General features: G+C 38.3%; 1 protein-coding gene and 1 long non-coding RNA gene across 2 annotated transcripts in view; one reads left to right on the top strand and one right to left on the bottom strand.

Moving 5' to 3' along the window:
* LOC115941857 (uncharacterized) overlaps positions 1 to 20,449 on the top strand; it is a 40,752-nt gene extending 20,303 nt beyond the window's left edge. Inside the window, exons 2-3 of the long non-coding RNA XR_004076533.2 lie at positions 19,103 to 19,239; positions 20,175 to 20,449. This is a non-coding gene — a long non-coding RNA (uncharacterized LOC115941857). The remainder of the gene's footprint in view (positions 1 to 19,102; positions 19,240 to 20,174) is intronic.
* Positions 1 to 27,649, bottom strand: part of MACROD2 (mono-ADP ribosylhydrolase 2) — a 412,997-nt gene that overhangs the window by 324,027 nt on the left and 61,321 nt on the right. The gene's annotated exons all lie outside the window — the stretch shown is intronic.

The following is a 27,649-nucleotide window of genomic DNA, read 5'->3' as shown; positions in this document are numbered from 1 at the left end:
CTCCCCTTTTATTTGAGTTGGAATCTCAACCCCAAATTCTTGCTTTGATTAAATAAATAATAAAGGAGAGACACTGCTTCACCACGAGGTTTCCTCAGTTGGGATAAAGAGGCCTCGGGCACAGGGACGCAGGCTGTGGCAACTGAAAATCTGTTGGAGCACAGGAGGAGGTCAAGTGCAGAAGATGGGCCCTCACAGTGTCTGCTGAATCCACTGTGCCCCTGGATACAAGACTGTGGCAGTGTTGCCCTTGATGCTGGTCTATCAGCATCCTTATGTGTATGTGATTAGCAAGCTCCATCTTGGCAAGGGCGGCACCACGCAGCGCCTCTGGTAAAGAAATCCCTAGAAATTGTTATTCTTTTCGGGAGAGCGACAGGATTATGGACACGAAGACGCTACATCCACAGGCTCGGGCAGGGCAGTAGAGCCAGGGGAACGGTGGCATACGAGGGAAAAATACTGCACCAGGGAAACTACGATGAGGAGGAAAGTGGAAGCAGACACTGAAGGCAGTAACATCACGGTGCTCCTGGGAGCACGTCCAGGAAACTGCTCCTGCTTGCAGGAAGGGAGAGGGGAGGGAAGTGGCAACTGTACCCAGGATGGGTACAACAAGCCCTCTGTGAGCATGCCACACAACTGTACATGAAGAACCAAGTCTGATGTGACTCAGGCCATTAGTGGCTGCCACGGGATTTGAACAGAACAGTAGAATCCCTTTGTCCTTTCAAATTCCCTTTATTTTGATTTGCTTAGGATTTTTCTTTAAACATTCACTTAATTCTTTTTTTGCTCACTTATCTTTCTTCAGCCTCATCCTTAACTGTAGTATCAGTGAGATCACTGGTTTGAGATTACGCTTTTATTTTGTTCTAAAAGACATGGAAAGAAGTGCATAATTATTTTTTAAGAGCTAATCCAGAATATCTCAAATACCTTGAGTGGTAGGCAGGAACTATTTTGGCAAAGCCAGCTCTATAATCTGCTTTCTTTCTATTACTCCAGTGATGTACAAAAGAGGACAAGGTTCTCAAACTTTAGTTTGAGTAAGAATAGATAGTGGAACATTCTAAAAATACACATATACCCGATCCTGATCCCCATCCCCAGAAACTCGGATTGAGAAGGACCCCCGGTAAGATCCCCAAAGCTGAATTTTTAAAAGTATTTCAGGTGACACTAATGAAGTAGCTTCAGGGTACTTAGAGGAACACTTCTATGGGGGAACGTCTGTGGAGTAGTTTGAGAGAATCCTTAAGGTAATACCCAGACAGAAAACTGCTTTTGACCCTTAAAATTTAATTAGTTATTTAAAAACCAGAGCTGCTGAGGAAGGGTCTTCCACACGCGTGTAGGGGGATGATCACAAAATGCCCAAAGCTTGAGAGCTGCCAAAGGAGCCTTCTCAGAACCCTGTGGGCTCAGGAATGTGAATCTGGGAAGAAGTACAGAGGATTTTTCTCAAGAAAGCCAGAGCCACGAAGGATTAAGTGGGACGTTACAAAATACAACGGTTCCTAAGCCCCAAACCAGAGCCACTCTGTGGCAAACGGAACAGACTGTGTTTCCCATGTTTCTCTACTGAGGAGTTTTGTGATGATGCTGAGAGTCCTGATGAAAGTGGAGACTTGAGGAACATCTGCTTTGATACTTAAGCTGCCCGTTAAACATACTTCCTATATTTTCTGTTATTTACATTTCTTGAAGCCATCTTTTGTTCAGAGGGCTTCTGAGGTAAGACATTGTAGGAATAACAAGGAGGGAAAGGGACCATAGGATTCTGACTGCATTGCCATTCAGGGGGGAATGTATCATTGAATGGGAATGGGACCTGCAACTAGGGAAAGGAATCAGGAAGAGGAGGTCACTGGTACCTTCCTGCGCTTGGAAGAGATACATACATTTAGAGAGGTTTTTTGAACAGGATTGATAGGAACTGGTAGACTATACCACAGTTATTTTTTTTTCTTCCCTCCTTTCTCTTCAAAAAATTACTTTTTTTTTTTTTTTTTTTGCCTCAACATCCCATCCACTTAGCCAGTGTGGCTTCTGAGGTGAATTTTCTAAGATTACAGGGGAAGTCAGGCAAAAGGGGAGGCCGTTTTCAGCAGTCAGAACTCCAGGAGATGTTTTCTATAGGTAATGAACATCTCTCAACCTTGACAGAACTTGATTACAATAGTTTAGTACTAAATACAATGTCAGAACAGATCTTTCTCCCTGAGGTGACGAGACTTGAACCTTTTCTCCCAACCCCTTCTCCACACTGCAACAAGGTGCAATGGCTACTATCTAAATAAATGGACGGTGAGCAGATTCTCCAGCTTACAGCATATTTTTGCTCCAAAAGATGCATAAGGAGTAGGAATCTAGCAGGTAGACCGAGTAGTGCAGAAGGACTTTGGAAATCATCTAATTCCACCCTGGGAATAATTGCATATCTCTTGTCAAGAATACATAAGCTTGGATGTGTTTATATGATCTGTATCTTAAGAGCAAACACTCTCAGTTATGTATATACATCCAAACTGAGTTACTCTCTTGAGATCAAGGAAAATGTCAAGATTCTGGAGGGCAAAGTATATGGACATCAGGTGCTCATGCCATGCCTCTCGGGGTCTAGCTGAGTATATTCACAGAGCAAGCACCTGGTGACTTCTCACCTGATTACCTGAATGGTTGATTAACTGACCAAATCAAGGTAAATGAAGCAAGGTGGAAAATCAGTGACAAACCATGACGTCAACTCGAATCCAGATTTATTTTGTATTGACAAAGAAGAAAACATAAAAAGACTATGTGGAGCCTGGGTGGCTCAGTCAGTTGAACGTCTGCCTTCAACTCTGGTCATGATCCCCGGGTCCTGGGATCAAGCTCTGCATCAAGCTCCCTGCTCAGCAGGAATCTGCTTCTCCCTCTCCCTCTGCTCCTTCCCCCTCCCTGCTCATACTCTCTCTCTCAAATAAATAAGTAAAATCTTTAAAAAAATAAACAAACTAAAATCCTGGGTTTTAGTTAATTCGTCCAATAAACATCTATTGAACAACTAATGGTAAGATTGGTAAGATTTCAAACACCTTGTCTCTTATTCTGGTTGAGGAGATAGATGATACACATGTGAACAAATGAAAAATTTCTTACAGTGATAAATGCTCTGAACTAGACTAAACGAGATGACAGCATGATAGGTGATAGAGGAGAGCAGTGTTCCCAGGGTGGTCAAGGAGATGACATTCGAGTGGTAGAAGCTGGCCATGAACAGAGTTGAAGGTAGGGAATTCCAGATGAAAGGAACACCAAGTATAAAGTACTTGAGGTGACGAAGAATGCCGTTTAGTCTGAGATAGGGCAAAAGTTAGGTTTGAAGTAACCTGAGGATATAGGGCAGAGGTGAGCGAACTGGCCCATTGCTTGTTTTTGTAAATAAAGTGTTATTGGACCAAACCTTGCCCGTTTATTTACATACTGTCTATAGCTGCTTTCAGGCCACCGTAGTAGAGCAGGTGTGCCTGCCGGGAACGGCCAGCAATCCCTGTACTGACGGATGAAAAATTATTCCAAATTTTGCTGCGAAAAGAGAGAAGGCAAGGGGGTCAACACTCAGAGACGGAGACCCTTTGCTCTTCTTTGTTCCCGCTTTTATTGGTTCTTCAGGGTAAGCATAAATCTTTATCACTGTTTCTCAAGCACAGGATGTGTGACAAGGGGTCTTACTGGAACTAGGCAGATCTGTTTACGGGAAAGATAGGATATGCTAACCTGCCCATTCTACGAGTTCCGCTAATCATAGCCTAAGGGACAATGCATACATCTCTTAGATCACGGGGCAGCTGTTTGGACTAAGAAAGCTTCGGGGAAGGCAACTCCCTGTGGTATTCCTACAGCACAGTGGTCGCCCTGGCCTTGGCATTCCAAAGGCCCACACCCTTCTCTGAAACAAACCATCCATTGCCCCCAGGGGCCTCCATGTTACATCTTAGCAAGCCAGGTATTATGGCTGATTTCATGTTCTACATTAACCCCAACATGTGACAGAGACTGACTGGTCCACAAAGCCTAAGCTATTCCTCATCTGACCCTTTACAGAAAGGTTACCCATCCCTACTGTAGGGCCTGCTTATCATGGCACAGAGTTGGATTTTATTTTTCATTCAAGGAATAGCTAATAGAAGATTTTGAGCTGGCTAGCAATAGGGTCTTCCTGACTCTCCCCAAAACACTATGTGGCAAATGGATTACAGGGTCACAAGTGAGGAAGCAGGGAGACAAGTTCAAAGTCACCTGCGCTATATCAATAAAGGGAGTGATTGTGTTGTAATTGCAGTAATGAAGGTAATAAAAGTGGTTTGGATTCCAAATATATTTTGGAGATAGCATTTGTAAGAATAATTTATAACACTGTGTTTCCAAGAATAATTAGAATCTTGAGTTTACAAAATGACTTAAGAGATTTTGGCCTGACAAAATTATATAGGATGTGGCATTTAATGATAAGAGGGCATGAGAGGCAGGCTGGAGATGAGTGGGAAGTCAAAAGCACGGCTTTCAACACGGGCTTCACATACCTGTTAAATATCTCTGTGAAATATATCAGAGGCAGTTTGCTACTTGACTCTGGGCTGGGGGAGAGGACAGGGCTGGAGATAATAAATGTGGTAATCGTAGTGTGTATTTGCTTGGAAAGCCATGGGGCTAGAGAAGAGGACATAAGGAGAGAGAGGGTCCAGCACTGGAGGCACTCCAACAGTTCAGTATCAGGCAGATGATGCAGAGCCAGGAAAAGAGAATGAAAAGGAGCAACAAGTGAGAGCGGAGATTATACCAGTTATCTAGCTATTGATCTCACCTTTAAGCTCACCCTTGTATACCGTGCTTTGTGAGGTGGGGCTAAGACATTCCCTCTTTGCCCTAGCTGTCTGCGGGGCTCTGCCGCTAGGGGGCGCTAGAGGCAGCGTGCGAGGCAGGCGGAGTCGGAAATGGGTTTGCGGTTTTTTTCCCCCTGAGCCTCATTCTAGTCTCCTTTCTTCACCCTGGCAATGGCAGGACTTTTTCTTGGCAACAGTTTATTTCATTTTGCTGTTTTTACAATATTCACAGAACAAGGCTCATAGCATCCCGTTGGGCGACTCCAACATCAGCACCAAACACGGACCAGCACTCGCTCTCCTCAGGGGTCTGGGTCCCAGCTTCAACACAAGAGTTCCGGCCAAGCGCCCCTCCCCCCTCGGAGGTCTAGGTTTCAGCTCCTTGGGGCCCTTCCTCTCAGTACCTAAATTGGAATTCAACCTCCTCCCTTAAGGTGGTGTCTCTTTTCTGCAGTCTCTACCTCCAGAACACCTTAAAGATCTCTTTTCACACATTTCAGTCACCTAGTTTATGTTCATGTTTATATAAGGATATATAATTCTGCATACCCCTTTCAGTTACCTAGTTAACACTCTTTTTTGTAAAGTTCTCTGTATTAAAATAACTTGAGGATGTGCTGTCATAGAAGCTTCTAGAAAAAGAAAAGTTTCAACAAGAGAGGTCAAATAAGAAAGGGCCAAATAATTGATGATTCATCTGATGTAGCAAGAAGGTTTTAGTGACAATGATAAGATAGATGTCTGTGGACAGGTAGGGTTGGGAGCCTAGTGGACAGGACAAAGAGTGGCTGGATTCCAAACACATTGTGGAGACTGAGTTTATAAGAAATCTTACAAGATGGAATTTATGAAATGACTCCAGTGTACTTGGTCTGAGTAAATGGTAGATGGAGGTGCCATTTATAAGAAGACTGATGAATTTGGAAGCCCATAGGAGTTGGCTGAGGAGAGAAGGGGAGGTGAGCAAGTAGAAACCACTGATGTAGCTAATTGTCTAAGGATTTTTGCAGTGAATGGGGCCACTGAAGTTTTAATTGTCTCAAGATCAGAGCCATTCAGGTGTGTGTAGAGACTGATGGAGGCAGACACAGTTGATACCAGGGAGATGAGTGTGGTAGAGAGAGTGAAGTTCTTGGGTAATGGGAAAATAAGAACAGGTGGGATCCAGAGCACAAGGGAAGGATGGGTCTTTTAACAGAACCAGGGGCATTGCTCCCAGTTGTCAAAGGAAGGAGGCAGAATGTTTGAATTCAGATGTAGGGAGGTTGGGGGATTTGGTGTTGGGAATACAAGGTGATTCTTTTTTTTTTTTTACTTTATATTTTATCAAGATTAAAAAATAAACAAACAAAACTTATGGCAAGAGAGTCTCCAAGTAATTTACATTGCAAAATGACTACTGTCATCCATAGCATTACCAGAAAAGCACTTTTGATTTCTAGTGATCATAGAAATCAATATTCAAGGATGCACAAATGATAAAAATGATCTTCTCAACCTGGAGAATAAAGATACAGGACTCTCATATTCCGGAAGTGATGCGAATACCCGTAATTACCACTATAAATTTGCTGAGTACTAAAAATAATTCTGTATTTTCCTGTAGGATTTGCAAGCTAATAATAAGCAATTTCCAGCTGTGTGCTGTGACAGCAAAAAAGAGGGTCTAACATCGTTATAATTATATTTTTCATATCCGTATTCACATTAGAAAATACTGATTAAGAGCCATCTGCTTAAACAATTTTTTCATTGTTAAAACCTCTGTAGTAGGTGACTTTTATGAAATCTATCTGACTATATTATGTACATTGGACTTCAAAAGGAGGATTATCAAATAATTTACCTTTCAGGCTTCTTACACACACACACACACACACACACACACATGATTATGAAACAAAAGGACTAACAACAGTGAGAACTGAAATTTTTCTTTAGAGCAGATTCCACAAACACATCCTGAGGGCTCCCCTCAATTTGGCAGCTAAAGCTGCACTGAACAGCAGGCTCCACCATATGAAATGTTGAGCCTCGCTCACTTCATTCTGCTTGACAAAATGAGTGTGATTGTTTGAGAACCACTAAATCAAATATCTATTTCTTGGGTCTATTTTCTCCAACTTCAAATGTTCTTCTGAGCTTTTGAAATGTCACCACCCAGAGAAAGGAGATAACTCTTTGGTCATGAATTCAATGTTACTTCCTGGAGGTATTGTGAAAAAAGAATTACTCTCCAGGACAAGTTGATAAGTTTAGCTTGCTGCTGGATGGACCCACACCTCCTCAGGGTTCCTCAGGCTTCCCATAACTCATTTCAAAGCCCGCAGCGCTGTGGTTCTGGTCTAGGCCAACAAGATGCTGCTGCAGTAGTGCCCCCCTCCCCCCCCACAGAACAATCCAGAGAAAGCAAGGTAAATAAATATCTGCCCTCCCCACCCCCTTAGTTGAATATGGAAAATTCCCTCAAAAAATATGATGAAGGGTTTAATAAAATCAATTCAAAATATATTTGATGATTGACCTGAATCAACATTACTTTCAAATAAAGTTTCCTAAAATTTAGCAGGAAAGCAACAGTTCAAATGGAAAACAATGACTAGCATTATATCTATCTATCTGTCTATCCATCCACTATGTAGTTAGCACCAGAAGTCTTATTGCCTGGAATAAGATCGATGCTATTTTGGTTTTTTTTCTTTTGTTTTTTCAATTATGACTTTTCACTGAAGTATAAAATACATACAGAAGGGTGCATATGCATGAGTTTACAGCTCAATGAATTTTCTGAAACTGAACACACCTGTGTAACTCAGGTGTGTTCTAGCACTCTAGAAGCCCCTTGTGCCTTTCTCTAGTCACTACCCTCCGAAAGATAACCTCCATCTTGACTTCTAATGGCACAGATCAGTTTTCCTGTTGTTATACTGTATATAAATGGAATCTCCCTGTGTGCAGTCTTTGGTGTCTGGCATTTACTTTGGTCTCTTAACTATAACCGGAAGTCACTACAATTTATTGAGCTCTTGTTTACTATGTGCCAAGCACTATGCAAAGCCCTTTGCTGCATCATTATCACATTCAATCCTCACACTCACCCCTTGATTAGGCATTAGTATTATTGCCTTAAGCAGGTGAAGAAATTTCAAGCTTAGGGATATTAATATATACTAAGTCACCCAGCAGTAAATGCCAGCATGAGGATTCATGCTTTGTTTATCTAGCTCCAAAGTATAAGTCTTTCCCATGCATGCTTTCAGAAATGTACACAAGGCCAAATGTTCCTGATTACCAGGATCTGAGAGCTCAGGAAACACTGTCATTTGAATGTAGTGTTTTATTTATTTAACTGTGATTATGCACTCACCTATTATGCTAACTTGGATTTCACATTTAATTTGAATGATGCCTACTTTACTGGCAATGTAACTTGATGTCAGGTAAACTGCAAAGTGACATGCAAGGTTATAGCATGCAGTTCAAGCACCTTCTATTAACTGAAAGTAAAACAGACCTGCCTAAAGATATACTCATTAGAGAGAGAGCCTATATTGTTCGGTGCTTTGCTCATCAAGCAGTTGTTAATATCTAAAGGTAGCTGTAACATATTCAGTAATAATTTAAATGTTATTTATATTCAGTGCAGGACAGGTCATAATGAACAATGAAAAGGAAATTATAAAATGAAAAATAGCCGTCCTATGAGATTCTAAATGGCCATGAGGGAAAAACAATGAGGGAGACTTTTAGGTATTGTTGTAAGAAGATGTTATACAAAAGGATTGCAAGGTATAAGCTAATTTATGAATATGAGTATACATTCATATTTTATATGTTTATATGTGTTCACATATGACAGGAAGTCTGGAGGGAAACACATAAGCATGCACTCACACATATGCATGCACAAACACATAGGTATGCACAAACACAAAGAAAAGAGAAAGGAAATAGTTGAAAGGGATGTGCCCCAAGATATTATGAATGGTTGTTTGGCTAACAATTTATAAGAAAGAAAGAAAAAGCAAGAAAGCAAGCAAGAAAGAATGAGTCGGGGAATTTTTACTGGCAGAATATATAATAATATAAAAGAATTATTAATGCTTTTCATCTGTGATCATAGCATTATAGTCTTTTTTAAGTTTTTTTATCTTTCAGAAGTACATACACACTAAAATTATGGATGAAACCATGTAATGTGTGGGATTTGCTTGAAAATAATCCAGTGTGAAGACAGGGGTGGGGAGTAGAGGTGAACTAGAAGTGGAAGTGTGTTGCTGACTGTTATAGAAGGTGATGGGGTGCATTGGGTTCACTATACTATTTTCTCTGCTTTGGTATACATTTGAAATTTTTCATTATGAAAAGTTAATAAGAAAAAGAGTGGATGCTTCTGGGGACATAGGAGTAAAGTGTTTTCAATGCTCTTTTCTTGCTTTTCTCTGTAGAACATCTTTTGCATTTATAATATGACATACTAAATAAAAGATTAAGAAAGTTGTTGATAAAGCACATTTTACAATTCAGACTCACTTTCCTTATATAGGCAAATGTACTGCTTCCCTTCAAAGACAGAAGCCAGAATACCGTTGAAATCACAGAAACAGTTTGCCAACTGCTATGCATAAAACAATTTAAGCTGACAAATTTCCTTCCAAAATACCACCTCTTTCACTATTATTAGTGTTACTATAATGTGGTAAAGATCTTCCCATTCAAAAGACAACCTGGGGAAATTATTAAGGGTGGGTTAAATGGGGAACAATATACATTTTCTTAGAGAAGTAAAGTCCTGAAAAATTCAAAGGGGTATTTTTGCATTTCAGGGTGCATCTGCCAGTTGTTCCTATTTCAGCCCTGGGTATTTCTTTTCCATTCCATCTGGGGAAATGTTATAGTTACAGAGGAAGATTCAGAGTGATCCTCATCCAAAGGTCCATATATCTGTGTTCTATAGCATAAATGAACCATCCTCTGAGAAGAAAACAAAACAAAACAAGGTTAGTTTGTCTGGTGGAACACTGTGAGTTTTGGCCACCAGAAAAATATCTTTAATATGGCCAGACCCTGGACTTTTGCAATCAAAAAATGAAATGGCTTTAATATGGTGGTGATGTAAAGATAGAAGCAGGGAAAATGGAAAATGTGCAGCTGGAAATGAAGAATGAGAGAAGTTTCCTCATTATTGGCTCAAAACACAAATTGTTACGTTCCTTTGGGAGTTGCCAGAGCAGAACTGGGGAAAAAAGTACGACAGCAAAGGTATAAAGCAGGAGAGAGTTTTGGGGGTGATGGAATTGTTGGAATCCAACTTGAAGCGGTGGATACATTAATCTTGCCTATGTCAAAATTCATGTAACCATGCACCAGAAAGAAAGAAAGAGAAAAAGAAAAAGAAGTGAATTTTAATACATACAAATTAAAAATATAATAAACATCAATTTAAAGCCCAAACATTCTAAATATCATGGTTGTCACTTGTATGGCCAATGTTCAAGAATTTTTGAATGGATCGCTAAGTGAATAAATGGACGGATGAAACCATGAGTTAACAGAATTATTAATATTTTTATTTATTATTATTTTATTTATTATTTTATTTTTAAAAAAGATTTTATTTATTTACTTATTTGACAGAAAGAGAGACAGCGAGAGCAGGAACACAAGCAGGAGAAGTGCTCAGCTTCCCGCTGAACAGGGAGCCCGATGTGGAGCTCCATCCCAGGACCCTGGGATCATGACCTGAGCCAAAGGCAGACGCTTAACGACTGAGCCACCAAGGCACCCCCAGAGTTATTATTATTATTTTTTTTAAAGATTTTATTTATTTATTTGAGAGAGAGAATGAGAGAGAGCACATGAGAAGGGGGAGGGTCAGAGGGAGAAGCAGACCCCCTGCTGAGCAGGGAGCCCGATGCGGGACTCGATCCCGGGACTCCAGGATCATGACCTGAGCTGAAGGCAGTCGCATAACCAACTGAGCCACCCAGGCGCCCCAGAGTTATTATTTTAAACGTGAAGATAGAGTAAATTATTGAAACATGTATTTTAAAATATACTAAATAAAAAGATAAAATTTATGTTTTAAGAAGAGGGCATTTTGGGAGAGGAGGGAGTCATGACTGGAAGGGGACATACAGGTATTTTGGGATGCTAAGACATTATAGGTTTTATTCTGGCTGCTGGTTACACAGATGTGTTTGGTTTGTGAAAATTCATCTGGCTGTGCATTTGTGATCTGTGCTCTTTTTTCAAGTGTGTTATACTTCCATAAAACATTTTGAAAAGCAAATTAATTTCAAAGTCTATCCTATCTTTAAAACCATACTACAAATGCCTTTTACAATTCAGTTGTAGGACAAAATTGCCTCTCCTGATAAACCAGTGTGTTTTCTTTCTTTCCCCCCCACCCCCTACACCAGCTAATGAGAATTAAGTAATCCATCATTTCTCCTTTCTGCTTTGGTTGCAACAGGGATCTGGGTAGGATCTTCTTCTCAGCTCTAGGACCTCACTTATTCTGCTGGTCTATTTTTACCTTACCCCTGTCCCCATGCATGACTTTTAACTCTGCAGTTCTATTTTAATGATGTTATTATATATACATATGCCTTATATTATAAGCCAGTTCCAAATGCCTTTTGGGAGTAGATTGAGTATAAATCATAAGCTCAAATAAGAATGTGCATTCTTATTTTAAGAGATTTGCAAGCAAGCTTTAAAAGAAAAGAAAGAAAAAAAAAACCTCTTTGCATTAAAATGAAATGCTACTGATCACTAGTTCTTCAATGTAGCACAATCTTGATTGTGCACTGAGGGAGAGCAGGTACCGATCTTTTCTAGATGAATACAGAGAATGGTAACATGAAATCCAAGCTTATATCCAAGGATGTTGAAAAACATGTTATAGGTGCCTAAGTATAGAGAGAAAGTTAAAAGAAAACTCCTAGATAGGAGAGGAACAATTCAGACCTTAGACTTTGGAGCTCAGTATTAAAAAAAAAAAAATAGCAGTCGAGTCTGATTTCATACGTGAACTTTGCTAACTTAGAAGAAAATGAAGAGACTAGCAAAAGAATCTAAAACAAACATAGCCATTTGCTCATGCCTGATAACTGGATTTTCCAGTTACGAAATTCATTTCATTTTCAGTTTTCAAGCATACCGAGAATGGTCCCTTGTAGGTTGAATCCACACCTCAATACACTGATATAGAGTTTGCCTTTTTGGAAGAAAAACAAAAAAAGTATTAGGACTGATGCAATAAAGTCCAAGCCCTCTGTGGTCTGGGCTATCCTGAAGCTGAAATGATAGAAATTTAAACCAGGAGATTCTTTAGGGATTGCCAGAGCCAAAAATCCTCCAAGACATTCCTATCCTTTCATGGTGGGTTACAGTTTCTTCTACTCAGTTTGAGGAAATCACCTTTAAAGCTTATCTGTGTTCTCATATGAAGACTGGGAAACCTAATCTTCAAATTCATCTAAAATATAGTGTCATAAAAAAAGCCAACTAAATATGACTCTACCTGGCAAATGAGAGAGAGAGAGAGAGAGAGAAGGTCTTTGGAACATATTCCAAAATCTAGATGGTGCCAGGGTTGTACTTAAAATAATGAAAAAAGATCTAATGTTTCTCTCACTTTGTTGTTTCACTAGAATTCAGTGCGGTTTTTTAAGCTAAAGAAGTGCCAAGTACACAGCATTCACCCAGAGTGGATACTACCTGGTATCTTCAAATGCTTTGAATTTTATGAAACTGAATATCCCTTTGGAGGGGGTGATGTCAATTGTACCCAAAGATTAGTGGTTAGAGTAGCATTGCCAAACATCTCCAGAAAAAGTATACTTATTAATTATCCCCACATGTGGGACCAGTGCCCAAGGTTTATAAATATCAGAAATGTGTCACAAGTAAAATCACATTTAGCTGCATCTTTTTGATTAGTTGAGATTCAAGAGAAATGTCAATGGAGTTTTGAGGGCCTTATGTTTTAAAATTTATTCTGAGAATCAGGTGGGAGAGTGAAATTATTCAATTACACGTTCATAAAACGTTGTGAAGGAACGATTCCAGTTAGAATAGGGTACACCATTCCCTGGAGTAGTTTCCTAAGGGCAGAGAGAAACAAGGGTCGGGGAGGGGAGGAGGCCAGGGAAACACGGAGGGGGAGGAGAGTTCAGAAGGGGGCTATTCGATGAAGGCCCAAGGAACTAACCTGTGGGCAGTGTATGGCTTAGGTCAAATCACTGCAGCCCATTTCAGGTTCATTAAGCAGATAAAGTTTCTTTATTGCATTACTGATATTACTGGATTTTACAATTTCTCACGGAATGCTACTCTTCTACAGAACAACTACTTCAATGAGAATTCTTCGGCTCTCTAGATCCTAGACTGTCTTTTTCTTTCTTTGCCTTGAGTAGAGAATTTAAAAAAGAAAATTAAAGAAAAATCTTCGATGATTTTCCTAAGAAACATTCCTAACAGACCACAGTAATCTTGAAATTTGTACATGCACTCAAACAAAGGGGTGCTGCAAACCCTTCCTACAACGACCCTGGTTTTATCCTCGGGGATAAAAACCAAAAAAAAAAAAAAAAAAGGCTTATTTTAATTAAGAAAAAGATTGTTCTGCTTTGGCCATGCAAGGGCATAGTATGCTGCTATTAAAACATGATGTTCTTCTTGCTTTAAAATGACATGGCCAAATATATACAGTCGATGGCTTACTGAAGAAATGAGATGCTAGAATGAACTATGCCAAAACAGAGCAGTTGTTTTGGTACTTGGTGGTGGGGTATTTCTTTCTGTGCTCCATCATCTCTGGCTTTTCAAAATTATTGAATGAGTTTCTTTTCTTTTTGACTAACATCGTTTTGAAAAGTAGCCTTGTGGTTTTGATTTTGGTACTTTTCAGTTCATTGGTATAAGGATGTTATTAGCTATCTTTTGTAACGATGTAATATGATTAAGCTGTCCTTATTTTTAATTTGAATTTTCTGTAGCTTAAAATGGTTTTTCTTACAGTTACAATGTTCCCATACGAAGTTTTCTTCCTGGGGCTACATCTTACCTCCTCAGACTTTGTATGTTGCTTTGATAGTTTGCTGACTGAAAACATATGCTCCATCAATTTCAGCAAGGTGGCAGCGAGTTTCTTTAGCAGAATCACTTTTCAGATTCAACTGTAAAATTAATGTGGGGCTCCCATGCATTTATGAAAAAAATATTATTTTTATTTTTCTAAGATATTTATTTATTTATTTAGAGAGAGCGCACGAGTAGGGAGGGACAGAGGGAGAGGGAGAGAGAAAACCCCACACAGACTCCACGCTGAGCATGGAGCCCAATGCAGGGCTCAATCTCACCACCCTGAGATCATGACCTGAGCTGAAATCAAGAGTCAGTCACTTTGTAACAGACTGACTCACCTAGGTGCCCCAAAGGATATTATTTTTAAACCAAGAGCACATAGATTATAGTTAAGATAATATACTTGAAAGCAATATCAAAATCACTGTCTGTTAGTACATACTGACCAAATAAACAAACTTGTAAGATTTCCACGGTCAGTTCTTCTGAGAAATTAGCTGAATTACTCAGTAGTTCCTACCACATTGAATAAACTCTAGGTAGATTACAATGAATGTCAGTGAAGTTTGTTTTTCTTTTCATATTCTGCTTTGTCAGGCATTAACTGTGAAAATTACATGTTAGAAAAGGTTAATTCTGAAGACTATTCTACTTTGCATTAGTATGTTACTAAAGGAGTTATTTAATTATGGTTTTCATTGCAAATTTTAAAATAAAACAAGAAATTCTCTCTTGGTGGCTAATGGATTTATGATTTATAATAATGAACATCGATTTATGTAAGGGCTTAGAAAGTACTCATGCTGCCATTTCCAGGAGACTTATCCTTTCCTCTTATCTGGGAATTTGAATGAATATACCCTTTCAATAAATACTTGCACATGGAAAGTCCCCTTTCCTACTGACTAAACTGGAAAAAGCTTGAATTTTGCAGAAGGGATGCTTACCTGGATACAACATGGATTAATAGATTCTTTTTAAATGCTGTGAAGAAGTTAGCATGCTCCTCAGAGTTTGTCATGTGATTCTACAGGATGTTAACAGCTGTTTGTGCAAACAGAATACCATGGTCAAAGTAAGTTTGAAAAATCCCAAGTTAGAGTTGAACAGGGTTTATTATTATTATTATTTTTTTTGCTACAAGACTTTTCAAAGAACTTAATATGACAATGTTGACTTTTAAATTCCAAGAAGAAAATATAGAATGCAGCATTTTCCCCAACTTGTCTGATCAAGTAACCCTTACAGGTTAGTGTTCTAAAAACATACTGTGAAAGCCACTAAGTCAAGACATATTTGCAAGTTTAAATAAAGTCTCTTTTCCCCTATTCATTTTATTTTGCCTTAGAGACATCTTGCTCCTGATGCTCTGTATATTTTATATTATCACTTTGACACCTCCCAAACAAATGCCTTCTATAATCTGCTAAAGACAAAGAGCACAATAAGCAATATTTACATTTTCTCCAGTATCAAATCTTACAGAATCTTAATAGCTCCCTAAGTTCTTTTTTTAAGTTAAATATATGTAATCATATAGAGTTTATACCTAAGATAAAGTTGAATATTTATAAGATAATTAGTAGAGTATGTTTTTCTAACAAAGTAAATGTCAAATTTCCAATAAATGAGGGAAAATTATCAAAAGGAACACATCTGTTAATGGATATATACCTGTAAAATAAGCCAAAGAAAAGAAACAAAGTTTGGGGAAAGATATTTGAAAAATAATTATTTCTGTCTCAACCTTCTTGACTTGGATAAATCCAAAAAGAAATCCAGAGATTATAACCATGTGATTATTTTTCATTTCAAGGACATCCAAACTGTTTCCAGCTATCTGCAGGCTGCCAGATGTATAAACAGCACCATGTTAAAAATAAAGCAGTGGCTTCAGTAAGAAGTACTTCTGTATTGACTACTGAGACCTAGAATTATAGATCAAAATATACCTTAAGGGTTAAAGTACATCAGCAGAATTTTTTAACTACCAGGTTTCTGAATATAGTACGCCGAGTCAGCAGGTGTAAGAAAAGATCATGATAATTGGTAGATATAAAAATATAATATGGTGAAATAGAATAGAGGGCCTGGAAATAGGGCTACATAAATATAGTTAACTGGTCTTTGACAAAGGAGCAAAGTCAATGCCATGGAGAAAAGATAGTCTTTTCAACAAATGGTGGTGCAGCAACTGGACATCCACATGCAAAAAAATGAATCTAGACATAGACCTTACCCCCTTCACAAAAATTAACTCAAAATGAATCACAGTCCTAAATAAATAAATAAATAAATAAATAAATAAAATCATAGACCTACATGTAAAATGCAAAACTATGAAACTCCCAGAAAATAACACAGGAGACTACCTCAGTGACTTCAGATTTGGAGGTGACTTTTTAGATACAACACCAAGGGCACAATCCATGGAAGAAAACATGAATAGCTAGATTTCATTACAATTAAAACTTTCTGCTCTGCAAAAGACATCGTCAAGAGAATAATAAGAAAAACCACAGACTGGGAGAATATATTTGCAAGTGACATATCTGATAAAGGACGGTTATCCAAAATATACAAAGAACTTGAAACTCAATAATAAGAAAACAATCCAATTAAAAAATAGGTCAAAGACCTTAATGGACACCTCACCAAAGAAGATATACAGATGGCAAATAAGCATATGAAAATAAGTTTCATATCATATATTATCATGGAACATGCAAATTAAAATGAGATACCACCACACATCTATTAGAATGGCCAAAATCTGGAACTCTGACAACACCACATGTTGGCAAGTATCTAGGGCAACAGCAACTCTCATTCATTGCTGGTGGGAATGCAAAATGGTACAGCCATTTTGAAAGACAGTTTGGTAGTTTCTTACAAAACTAAACATACACTTACCATAAGATCCAGCAATTGTGCTCCTTGGTATTTACCCAAAAATGTTGAAAATGTATGACCATAGAAAAACATGGATATTTATAGCAACACTATTCATAATGAACAAAACTTAGAAGCAACCAAGATGTCCTTCAGTAGGTGAATGGATAAATAAATTGTGGTATATCCAGATAATGGAATATTATTCAGCACTAAAAACAAATGAATTATCAAGCCATGAAAAGACATGGAGGAAAGTTAAATGCATTTATTAAGAGAAAGAAGCCAATCTGAAAAGGTTAATACTGTATGATTCCACATATATGATATACTGGAAAAAGCAAAACTATGGAGACAGTAAAAAGATCAGTGGTTGCCAGGGATTACTGGGAAGGAAGGATGAATAAGTAGAGACAAAGGATTTTTAGGGCAGTGGAGCTACTCTGTATGATACAAATGTGGATACGTTTGTCCAAACCCATAAAAGGTATAATACCAAGAGTGAATCCTAATGTAAACTATAGACTTCGGGTGGTAATGATGTGTCAATGTATGTTCATCAGTTGTTATAAATGTATCACTGTGGTGGGGGGTGTTGATAACAGGGAAGGCATTATATGAATGGGGGCAGGATGCATATGGGAAATCTCTGTACCTCCCACTCAATTTCCCTATTACCCTAAAACTGCTATAAATAATAAAGCCTATTAAAAAAAGTAAATCAAATTTAAATATATAATAGTGTTAAATGATTAAAATATCTAGGTATCTTTATTCTCTACTTTACACGGAGTAGTGGATATGTATTGATCCCCTACTATCTTTTTTTTTCTTTTCTGGCAACAGCCTCTACTTTTTTTTATTTGATACAAACCAATCATTATATCTCAAGCCAGAGTGGTAGGGTCAGGGATGGGCATGTGACTTAAGCAGTTCAACTAGAGTAAATCTCAGGATTTTTGAGGAATCCCAAAAGGATTCTCAGACTTTCTTCCTAAACTTGAACATGAGAAGTTTTGAAGCTGGAGCTGCCATCTTGATACAGCTGAAATGCTAAGGGCCAACATGTAGTGGCTCAAAATGAAGCCAGCCTGGATGATAACAGAAGAGTGAAAGAGGAAATGCAGGTACCAGTTGCATAGTCTGAGTTCTGAATTGAGCTGTAAGTGGAACCAGTCCCTCTCCTGAACTTACCAATTGCCAGAGCAAATTAGTTCCTTTTCTTGAGCTGGTTTCAGTTGGATTTTCATTTGTTTATCGCTAAATGATACATGAGAGTTAAAGTCATTCTATTTTTTTTTTTTTCCAGCAAGGTTGATTCCCAAACATACAAATCTGTCCAAGCATGCATATTAGAGAACTTTCTGCTCAGATTAGTTAAAACTCTGTTTCATAGTGCAAACTTTCATATATATACCACAGTAGCATTAGTAAGAGGTTTATACTTCAGATCAACCAATACGGAATTGAGGAATAGAAATATTCAGGGGAGAAGTTAACTAGAACATACTTCCTTATCCTTCCCTATAATTTTGGGCTGAGCTCTGTGTTTGAGGATTATTAGGGGGAAGTCATGTTCTGGTCAAGGCCTTCAGTAAGTTTGTTTTTCTGCTTTCTCCCATGCTATGACTATGACATGGCAACAGAAGAGCAGCATCCCTGGATAGGGGGACCCTTTAAACTTTTGGATTAAAAAATGCTAGTGTTCCCAAGCTTCAACCTTTAATCATGAGACTTAAGCTAGAAGATGCGTCTGATAACTTCCACATCATGCCTATAGAGACTGATCTGGGCTTCTGTGAAGGATTTTGGGGAGAAACCACTTGTGGCTGCTTACTCATGGGAGCCCCAACCTTGAGTTTGACAGTGAGGAAAACATTATTATAGAAATAGTATTGCTTAGCCAAGATTTCATGCACTATTTCATATTCCCCAGCTTCCCATGCAGTTCAGTTAGAACCACATGACTAGTTTTAGCCAAACGGCCATAAGCAGAAGTAATGTATACCATTTCTGGACAAAACTGAAATGCCCCTGTCACTGCTCTCTTCCTAAGCTACTGGGTCCTTAGAAGCCATATTTTGAGATGACAGCATCACAATATAGGACCATTTGTCAGTTTAAGTCACTGAGAAATGGTGTTGACTATATCCACTTGTTCACTAGGGTTAGATGTACAGTGAGAACAACAGATACAATTTCATTGTGTGGAGCCCTCACTGAATATTCAGTATTAGTTTGTTTTGCAGCATGCCCTGGCCTACACTGACTAATACATCAACGTGGAAAGAAGAACAATGTGCTGTATGAAGGTGTATCCTCCATCCTCAAGGCCTAAACTCTAGAAATCTCCATTTTACTGGGAAAGAAACACAAAGGGTGAGAGGTATGAAACTGCCCTGAAACTCTAATTGGGACTTTTAAAGTACATGCAAACCCTTGCCCTGATAGGAAAGTGAGAAGGAAGGGTGGGAAATGGAAAATCCATTGGAAAGGCAGGTTTTTCCTATACAAAAATTTAGAGCCAGAGCTGCAGGCCTCGGGGCCCGTATCTAACTGAAGTTCAAGTACACTAGTATCTTCCTGAATTCTTCAGAATTCAAGAACTGCTAACACACAGGCCTATTTAGCTTAGCCAGCACAGTGTTTTTTAAACGGAATTAAATTTTCCAACATTTAAGACTCTGGAGAGTTCACACAAAAATCAGAATTTCCAGCTTCTCATGAAAGGTGAGACAAGGTAACTCTGAGCCCACATTCTGCCCTGGGAACCACTGATGAGCAGAGGCATGGACTGCTCCTTTAAGGGTGCAATATGCTTTCCCTTATCCCTACTGCAAGTGCCACTCATAGGCTACCACCTGGCTTATAAAGGTATTTGAGTTCATGACTTTTAAACATACCCTCTAGGACATAATTCTCCAATTCGGATGGGTTAGCCTGGTGATGGGTATTAAAGAGCGCACGTTCTGCATGGAGCACTGGGTGTTATGCACAAACAATGAATCATGGAACACTACATCAAAAACTAATGATGTGATGTATGGTGATTAACATAACATGATAATAAAAAAAAGAAAAGAAAAGAAAAAAAAAATTACCAGGCAATTTTGGCAGGCACATTAGAGCTCTTAAGTTGTCACTAGAGTATCCCTAATGCACCACAGAAGTAAATCATTAAAAGGTATCCGGAGTCTTGAAAGGGTTAAGACTCATAGACAATGTTTGTGACTTACTCCCATAGTGGTTTATATACTGCGATAATGTGGCTCAAACTGCGATGTGTCCATGGGAGTTATTTGCATTCTCTATTGTTCCCAGGTGCTGGAGCTGTTCTCCACATCCCATATGCTGGGCAACATGGAGACCATGTCTGAGGCTTTTGCCCAGCCTCCTGGAGTAAACGCACCCGACATGCACGGTCAGATATCTGCATCAGCTGAGTGGATTACCCTCACTTTTCAATTATGTGACCTAATTCTCTTCCTCTTCATGAATGAAAGAGAATAATATTCTTTATATAATTCATAAAATGATAAAGCCTTAAATAAATTGTACTTGCCATTCATGAAAAAACCCAAATATTTGCCTTAATAGTGAATGGAAACCAAGTATTTTTAACTAGGGCCAGTATATTTAAATAATTTTCCTGAAGAAAAACAAACCGGAAGAGGATAAAATGTTGAAAATGTATTTCTTTCAGTCATTACTTTGCCTAGTAAAATCACAAAGCACTTAAAAAAAGGTCTAGCTAGCTTCAGAATTTGTATTTATTTTTTCCAGGATGAGAGTAATTTGAGATACAGAGTATACTTCTGTTTGCCAAACAGATAAGTGTAGGCAGACAATATTTTTATATAATACTGATATTAGGATAACTGTGAAACGAAACAGTATAACTATGGTAAATTACTTGACAATTGCAAGAAAACTGCTCTGAGTGTTAGAGGAGATGCACAGATAAACAGCTGAAGGTTTTGAGATAAGCTGCAGAGTGATGCGTATTCACACAAATGATTAACTGAAGGGTATTTATTGGCCTAAGCAATAAGATAGAAATGATGATAGGGTAAACTACTGGGAATACCAAGGGGTATTCTCCCTTTCTCTTTTTCGCTTGTTTTTAAAGGTTTTTTTTCTCTTTTTAAGATTGAAGTATAGTTGACACACAATGTTACATTAGTTTCAGGTGTACAACATAGCGGTTCGACAAGTCTATATATATGTGAGGCTCTGCTCACCACGAGTGTAGCCACCATCTGTCACCATACAATATTATTACAATAAAGTGTGCTCTCTTTTTAAGGGCAAGGAATATGACAGTAGGGCAGAGTTAGAAGGAAGATATGAGATTTGAAAGGAACCCTAAACACAGAGGTCCCAGTCAGATGATGAGGGAAGTAATTTTCAAAACCAGGATTGTATTTCTTTTCAGGAGTGAGTCAACAGATACCAATGGAATATATTATTTTTAAGGACAAACTGGGGCATGATAATAACTTATTAAACTAATGATGTTTCTTTCCCTACCTTCACCCTGGCCTAAGCAGATGTCCAATGTTTTCCTAGCACTGTGGTGCTGAAAGAAGCTTAGCCATCACCACCGGGCTGAGTCACTTGATTTTATAGATGAGACAAAGGAGTCCATGGGGCTAATAAACGGCAAGAAAAAGATTAGTGTACTGGTTCCCAGCTCCAAACATAGTGTTGCTTATATTATAGTGGACCACCAGCTTTCTGCCTTAAGCCACTATTAAAAGAATACCAAGTAATACCCCTGATTGATTTACTGCTCAGCTGACAATTCTACCTTCTAGATTTCAAGAAACTACACAAAAAAGTATCTTATAGTTTGAAAGCATCTTACACTGCTTGGTATTTTATTTAATTGCCAAAATAATGATCTCAGGTGAATGTACACACTTACTTATCACTTCAGACACTCCAAACTATTATCCATATAAGAAAATTTTACTATGAAGTAATTACCATATATCCACGAAGTTTGGGGGACTTCATTTATGTTACATAAGTGCGTATAATTAAGTCTGTGTATTCAATCTAAAAGTAACTTTAGATTGCTTACGTTTTCACATCTTTAGACTCTCAGAGATCTCTAGCGATTTATTTTCAGATGAACATTTGCATTTGAAATGCTTTCTGTTGGAGAATGTAAAATGCAGGTTGGTTACCAGAAAACCAGAAGCATTTACAACAGAGCCTGGCAATGCAGGGACTGTGACATGGCTACTGGCAGTGGGTTGCCCCAGAGTATCTTTAATATACTGCATTTTAAAAAGCAGCTTCATGATATTCCAGACTAACGACTAATTGGAGCTGGCAATTAAATACAATAGATCCTGTACATTGGTGGGAAAACTGGCAAAATTTGAAGATGAATTGTGGATTACAACAGTATTATATCACTTCTAAATTCTTAACATGATAGTTTTTCTGGGGTTAGGTAAGAAAATATTATTGTACTTTGGAAATACTAAATTATTTAGAAGTAAAGGGGCATCATGTACACAGCTTACTGTGAATTGTTAATACATAATATATAATGTGTATATATATGCATAAATATATTATATATTTTATACTCCCATACATATAAGTGGATAGAGGTATATATATAATCTGGTAGATGTTTATCAGAGTTCTCGCCACTATTTTTGCAACTTTTCCGTAAGATTGTGATTATATTAAAACAAAAAGTTAGGGTTTTGAAAAGCAGCTTCATGAACCCATTTTATTTTCACCTCAAATCATCTTTGTGCAGGCATTCCTTGTTTGTTAGTGCTGTTCTGTTTTCCATATTTGTTGACATGGTACCTACAATTGCCTGCTAACACGCTTCTAAACCCAGCTGCGAGATGTGCTATAAGTCAGGTCAGTGGTACAATAAAAAAAGATCAAAAGTGGGGAGTAGCATGGAAATACATTTTTCAACTTGCAAATGAAGGTGGGAAGGCAGAGACTGCGGACTTTTTAAATAGACATTGAACGTATAATCTTTTTCATCACGTAAAAATTCTTGATATTTTCCCCCAACATATAACCAAAAAGTGACCTGCAGGCATTTGCTGTCAGAAAGATATCAGTGTTACACTGTGTATAGCAATGTAGACAGATAGGAACAAAAATGTGTGAAGGTTCTTAAGTGCGCTATCTGAAAGTGAGGTTGGTTGGGGCTGGATTTTAATATACTTACCCCAGTTATCTTCATTTTTACAGTAACAGTGATGGCAACTGACTGTAATTATGTTTCAAGGACTGAACTGGTCTAAGAAATATTCTTCTAGCGTGTCACACACTGTTGATATTAAACTGGCGACATGAGAAACCATCTGGAAAAAATCTGGGCATAAGGAAGTTTAGGGGATCTAATCCAAGCGAGGTTTTGGCTGATTTACTTTAGTTCACTCAAATCTCATTTAATAACGTGAAATAACACACATGGAAAAAGGAAAGAAAAATGCTATCCTTTGTTCCAAGGTTGATTAAATGGAATCATATGCAAGGAAAACAGTTAAAGGATCCCCTCGTCCGCACCCCTGCTTTCATTGATCATTTCATTTTCCCTGCTAGTAAGACAATGTGTTATATCCATGTCTTTCAAACTACATTTTTAAAAGGTTTTTACAGGCATGTATTTCCTGCAAAGCACCAGCAGAAGTGTGCAATAAAATATATTATTTTATTTCTCTGATCAATCCCTACCGCACTCTATTAACTCGTTTATCCTGCTAAGAAATTGCATTTTTTCTTTTAAACTTAAAAAAAGATTTTCACAGCCATCTACTTAAGTGAAATATACACGTTAACCCTTTTTAAATACTTTAAATGCCAAGATAATTTATGGTCTTCCTTTTAAGATGGTTTGCTACATATTCTGTCTTTTTATGTCAAATGCTTTCTAAGCTGACATGAAATCCGAATGCAAGCATGAAGAATAGGTAGACTTCTAGAGATCAGTCATTTTGAGGCCATGAAGGAGCAAATGACGTAGGCAGCATGATGCCACTGGACCGGCTGTGAGCAGCCTGGACAAGATATAAGTAAGGCTCAGAGAAAAAGAGGCATCTTCTAGCTTCTGAGGGTCAGAAATCTTGGGCAACAAGAAGAGGAGGAGTCCATGGCCAGCTAGACCAAAATCTCTCAGCCTTCTCCATGTTCTCTGATTGACATGGATACCAAGACATGAAAAGTACCTCTTTCTAACTCTCCTTGTTAACAACCAGTCCGTAAGTGATATTATTTTTCGGGTCGCCAACAGGCCACCCCCGCCTAGGAATCAGCATTTGTGCACAGAGGCATGTATACGTGTATGTTCGGCACATCCTACTTGCTGGCCTGTCAGAGCAGTGGCAGTAAAGGTAAGCTGCTGATTCTCTTTCCCGGGTTCCTGTCTTCACCAGGATGCTCTATTCTGATCAAACTATGTATGTTTCTACCCAAATATAACATGCATTATGGTATATTCTTAGCCTCTCTCTGTCACTGGCTTTCACTAGCTGCATCCCAATGCATCTACTTCCTTTTTAAGACCCTTTCCCCAAATTAGGCTGACTCATCTTATTTTATTCAACACAATTCAAAGAACTTATTTTGATCTCTACCATGGCGATAATTTCCATCAGAGAACTTATAGATAAAATGCCAACTTGACATCAGCCTTGCTCTGGAGCTTTTTTTTTTTTTTTTTTAAGCACTGCTTCATTAAGGTCTACCTTAAATAACATCTCAATGATTAAAGATCTCAGAAAACTTGCTATTGCTTAAAACATTTAGAAGGAAATAAATCACATTTATGTCCAGAAAGTATGGTGATGAACTCTAATAAGCCTATAATACACACACACACACAGACACACACACACACACACACACACACAAACTCTCTTCCAGGACTGATTCTCTTTTTGCCGTGCATCTATCATATAACAGAAAGGGATATTTTGGAATCTCTGTGCTCGAATCTAGTTAAAAAAATATTCGGAGACCTGGAAAGTTTAAGTGCTTATAATCATAGCTGCTGGCAAGAAATGTGGTGGAAAATGGGACTTTTCATACTAATTAACTCTGTATTTACACATGGGTTTCATTTTCCACATCACATGCTTATATGAAGGCCCCACATCATAAAGGGGTCCGAATCCCATCAGAGATGAAGACAGCTGTCAAAGCCTAATGCAGTTACTTCAGTATGGATAGAACTAGAAATATACCGAAAACTGGGGCTGGGGAGGGGGGTGGATGTGGGGCAGTGATAGAGCAGACAGCCGTGAATAGTAGATACAGTGATGCAGTCGATAGTAACAACGGAAAGGATTATGAAAACGTGAAAAGCATTTTAAATTCTTTATACGAACAAGTTGCCTATCTGTACTTAAAATCTTTTTTTCTATATTCAAAGCTTCATTATGACTATCTCATTTCCAATGGGAAGAAATGGGCTGGTCCCTTCCAGGAATAAGTCAGGTCTGACTTTTATGCTGATTCGGCATAATCTTTTTTTTTTTTTTAAGATTTTATTTATTTATTTGACAGAGAGAGACACAGCGAGAGAGGGAACACAAGTAGGGGGAGTGGGAGAGGGAGAAGCAGGCTTCCCACGGAGCAGGGAGCCCGATGCGGGGCTCGATCCCAGGACCCCGGGATCATGACCTGAGCCGAAGGCAGACGCTTAACCGACTGAGCCACCCAGGCGACCCATGATTCGGCATAATCTTGACACACAAAGCAGTGAAGACTTTTCTGCCAGGAAAAAGTACATGCATAATTGTTGGGAGCTACTAAATAGTCTCTTGTTCAACATGGGGTGTCAAGCAGAGATGCTGCAGTAGCTCAGATAAAACAGCAGTGTGCTCTGTTCTTATTTTAATTCCCTCAGCATCCCCCAGAGTTCATATGGTTACAGAAGAAAAAACAGCAGCTTTTCACCACAGTACAGCTTGTCTAATGATAATTACTGATAAATAACTTAGCATAAGATAACAAAAGCCGAAGGCACTGTCTAAAAATTCTACCCAAATCTTTTTGCTCCTTCTCAATGCATCTCATTTATTCATTGATTCCGTGATTCATTTATTTAAAACATTTGTTTGATTTTCACAAAGGATAAGAGGCAATACCCTATTTGGGGGCAGATGCGGTCCAAAAGGTACTGAGGTTAGGTAACACAGGACAGTATTTAATTTACTCTAGTGGTACCGAGCAACATAGAGAACTTCTCATAAGGCCTAAGCCTGAAACCACTCCACCTAGTCAGACTCAGCCCAAAATGTGAAACTTAAGTATTAGGTAGGCACAATGACAACCTCATTACAACTTTTGCCAGCACAGTTTCAAAGGCTGAACAAATGTACCAATGCTGGAAAAAAGATTTTCCCTTATCTTTCTGGTTCACTTTTCACATGTTTTTGGGAAATGGCAAAGCTGATTGCATAATTCATGCTTATTCCAATCAAATACAAAATGAGAGTAAGCCTGTTTTACTAACACTTTGAAGAATAAGGATATTCAGACAAAGAAGATGAAGGTGCTATAAACGGACCCTGAAGAAAATGATTGCACTGACTTCCCCTTACAACACTCACTGCCTCCATGTTGGGAGGACCAACCTCTGGTGTTCCCTAAGTACACTGAAGTATCACAGCACTTGCTATGCCAAGTCCTCTTAGGACCCTTAAACTTTCTTCTTTTTTTGGCGGATAATTTAAATAAGAGCTAATTTGTGGCCTTTTAGATCTAGCCATCTTGAAAAAAGTTTACTTTGATCATTTGGCTTATTCCTCACTCTCTGTCCAACCAATTCACCTTCTGTTTTAAACATAAACCAGACTCACTTAAAGCAAAATTACTTGTCTAAGAACAACAACAACAAAAAATACTGACACATCTAGAAAGACCATTCCATGTTGCCTGAGCAGGTCATATTTTAAAGGACAGCATCTAGCACTAGCATTATATTTTTTCCTTTTGATTAATTGTCATCATTATCATATGTTGATATCTGAAAGATGAAGAAATTCATTAATTCAATCTTATTTAATGTACTAGTATCTTATAAAATAATTTTTATTTTCCTTACATTATAGATGAAGGACCTAAGAATCAGAGAGATTAGGAAATTCACCTAAACGAATTCAGGTAGTTGACTGGGAGAGTCGGAAGTCAAACTTGGGCCTCCTAATTTTATTCCAACACACAATAATTTTATTCCAACACATTTATTGTGGAATAAATAAAGGTGGAACTCACCTTTCATAGCTATTCAGCCAGCTACAAAGTAGGAGAATAGGCATAAATGGTAAGATAAACTGGTTGTCCTTTTAAACTCTGGGAGGCTTCCACTGCCAACCATTTCTTCAGCCAAAAGTCTTGGAATTTGAGGCAGAAAATGACTTGCATTATGCCTGTGGTGTCTTTAATTTTGATAAATTAAGTTAAAGCTATTGGAGTTTGAGTATGATAAACTATCATATCCCTCCAACTTCCAAGCTATGAGTCAACTGAAAAATATATGCAAGAGTCAGATAGGGAATAGAGTATTAGCTTTCTTATTGGGAAGACTGAACTGGAAGATGAAACGTTGACATAAGGTCAAAGTCTTTCTATCCATTGACTCATGTTTTAGCTTGGCAACCACAGGTGCCAAGAACTGGGTTTGCAAGATAGACACTTAAGCAGCGAACTTCATGGAAAATGTGATCTGCCTCACTCCTTATCAAGCACTGTACGCCCAAGAGGATGGGCTTCATATGAGCAGTGACCCCTTAACACATTGATTT

Source organism: Leptonychotes weddellii, chromosome 10 (assembly GCF_054177405.1).
Source record: "Leptonychotes weddellii isolate Sample4059 chromosome 10, ASM5417740v2, whole genome shotgun sequence".
NCBI lineage: Eukaryota > Metazoa > Chordata > Mammalia > Carnivora > Phocidae > Leptonychotes > Leptonychotes weddellii.
This window is presented reverse-complemented; position numbering and strand designations above follow the sequence as displayed.